General features: G+C 37.1%; 1 pseudogene; it reads left to right on the forward strand.

Moving 5' to 3' along the window:
- The first annotated feature begins 923 nt into the window (after nt 1-923).
- LOC122223635 lies at nt 924-1,855 on the forward strand (annotated as a pseudogene).
- The last annotated feature ends 1,039 nt before the right edge of the window (nt 1,856-2,894 follow it).

Genomic DNA, 2,894 nt, shown 5'->3' on the forward strand with positions numbered 1-2,894 from the left:
CAAAAACTCAAATATTTCAGCCTATTATAAAAGGAAAGCAAAGAAGAAATACTGTAGCAGTGTGGGACTCAAGAAATTTCATGTAATTCTCCCAGTTCACCCACACAGTAAAGGCTTTTCCAGGATGCTGGGGAGATTAAGGAATTACTTGAAGGGAACAAGTGTTGCAAAGCATGGAAAATAATATAACCAAGCCACTGATAGTATTATATTATGATAGGATATGAAAATGATTTGCTGATATGCTGTCCTGACAAATGGTGAAATAAAAATTTTATACATATTTTTTCTATTTATTAACATTCATGGATCTTCTGCTCTACACTGAGGATTGGGGATACTGCCTTAATCCCCGAGGCTGCCCTAATCCCAGAGAACTGTGAAATCCTTGTGGTATTTTCTATCTACTTTAAAATTGGTCCTGGGGGCACCTGGGTGGCTCAGTCTGTTAAGCTTTCAACTTCAGCTCAGGTCATGATCTCACGTTCATGAGTTCAAGCCTTACATTGGGTTCTGTGCTGACAGCTCAGAGCCTGGAGCCTGCTTTGGATTCTGTGTCTCCCTTTCTCTCTGCCCCTCCCTCACTCACGCTCTGTCTCTCTCTCTCTCAAAAATAAATAAACATTAAAAAAAAAAAAAACTTTCCACTCCTGTAACTGGAGTGGAAATGAAACTCCAGAGGGATCTATTCTATAAACCACATTCTGAAGCCCAAGGTAAAGCAGAGTCCAGGGAAATGAAGCACAATGCAATCACTTCTAACATCAGATTACTGACAAATAAAAGTGTCAAAATGTGCTTCTACTGGCCTACTGGGCTACTTTTCACTATATAGGTATTGAAATATTATTTTTATGTTCTATTCCTCAGATTCAAGGTTTGTGATTTATTAATACAGACTCATTATATATCTGAAGACAGTGATGAAAAATCATTCTGCAATAACATTCATTCTACTAGGATTGATAGGTAGCCCACTACTACAGGTTTTTCTTTCAGTATTTCTGTTTTTCACCTACATTTTCACTGGTGCTGGAAATCTAATCATTATTCTCCTCACTCCGGTTGACTCTCACCTCAAAACACCCATGTACTTTTTCCTTTGGAATTTTTCCATCTTAGAAATAATATTTACAACTGTCTGTGTTTCTCGATTCCTGTACAGCCTGACAACTGGGGACAAAAATGTTACCTATAATGCTTGTGCCATCCAATTCTTTTTTGTCATCCTCATCGGAGCAAAAGAATTTTTTCTTCTAACTGCATGTGCTATGATCACTATGTGGCCATCTGCAAACCCCTGCACTACAGTACCATCATGAGTGAAAGAGTATGCACCATGGTTGTCCTTTGCTGTTGGCTGATTGGGTTAATTGTCATACTCCCACCGCTTAGCCTGGGAGTCCAGCTAGATTTCAGTAACTCTAATCTCATTGACCATTTTGGCTGTGATGCATCTCCTCTTCTGAAGATTGTATGCTCAGACACCAATTTGTAGAGCAACTTATTTTAATCATGGCTGTGCTGACCCTCATAGTCACATTATTCTGTGTAATTATGTCCTACACATACATCATCAAGACTATTTTAAGACTCCCTTCAGCTCAGCAAAGAAAAAAGCCTTTCTTCACTTGTTCTTCCCACATGATCGTAGTCTCCATCTTCCTATGGAAGCTGCATCTTCATCTATATCAGACCAGCAAAGGAAGGAGTTGCCATTAATAAGGTGGTGTCATTGCTCAAAACCTCAGTTATCCCATTGATAAACTCTTTCATTTACACACTATGGAATAAGCAAGTCAAACAAGCCTTCAAATACTCAATTAAAAAGATGGCATTTCTTTCAAAGGATTAGAAAACTAAAAAGATTTTTTAAATTAAAAAAATAGATATCTAATGTCACTTCTCACTTTATCCTGATTCCAAAACATTTGTGATCTATTCCCATAGATATTCCACAGGTTTTTGTTGATACAAATTTACTGTCTCCAAATTTTTTTGGTGTATATATTACCTTTTTCTAGGTCATAGTGTGTTTACAATACCCTGGAGTCTGTTTGAACTTGAGTCTGTTGTTGGACACCAAGCAAGGAGATAAAGTGGGGTGAGTCTTGAACAAGTTTAAATGACCTCAAAAGAGGTCATTACATGTTTTTCAGACAAGAAGAGATCAAACCCTTGAGCAGGATAATAAGTGTCTGCTTCTCTGGGGCTTCAGTAAAATCTACTAACCTGTGCCCTCTAGTAACCCCTGGAGATTGTGAATTCAATTTGCATCAAAATTAACTCATCCACAAGATTAGACTTGGTTGGGTTTCCAAAAGTTTCAATCCTGTAGTTACAGGAGATACAGGTTTTTGGTTTTTTTTTTAGGGAAGTCATAGTTTCCTAACTCCTTTTTCATACCTTGAGATGGAAATTTAAAATCCTGAGATAATCACTTTTCTTTCTGCAAGGTCTCCAGATACTTCAAAATAAACAACCAAAGTTACAGTTCTTATATTCCTCATTTTCCACTAAAACATTCCATGATAGCAGCCACTTGGTAAAAGCAAGCCATAATGGCAGCCAACATTCAAGGGGTGACAAAACCCATCTACTTATAGGAAGACTGTAAAGTATTATGGATATTTCTACAAATCAACATTTAATGGGTGCTTGACTCATGTCTAAGCTAGATGGCAAGATCTTATATGGTATCTCATCTCCTACCTTCCCTGCTATTCCTACCACCAACATTCACCCCAAATGATAATAAAATTCTATTAGGTAACAAAGAGTGCTACTCATTTTCATTTTTTTTTTTAAGTTTTTATTAAATTCCAGTTAGTTAACATACAGAGATCAACGGAACACAATAGAGAGTCCAGAAATAAACTCACACCTTAAGTAAA

The sequence above is a fragment of the Panthera leo genome, chromosome B4 (assembly GCF_018350215.1).
Source record: "Panthera leo isolate Ple1 chromosome B4, P.leo_Ple1_pat1.1, whole genome shotgun sequence".
In the NCBI taxonomy this organism is placed as follows: Eukaryota; Metazoa; Chordata; class Mammalia; order Carnivora; family Felidae; genus Panthera; species Panthera leo.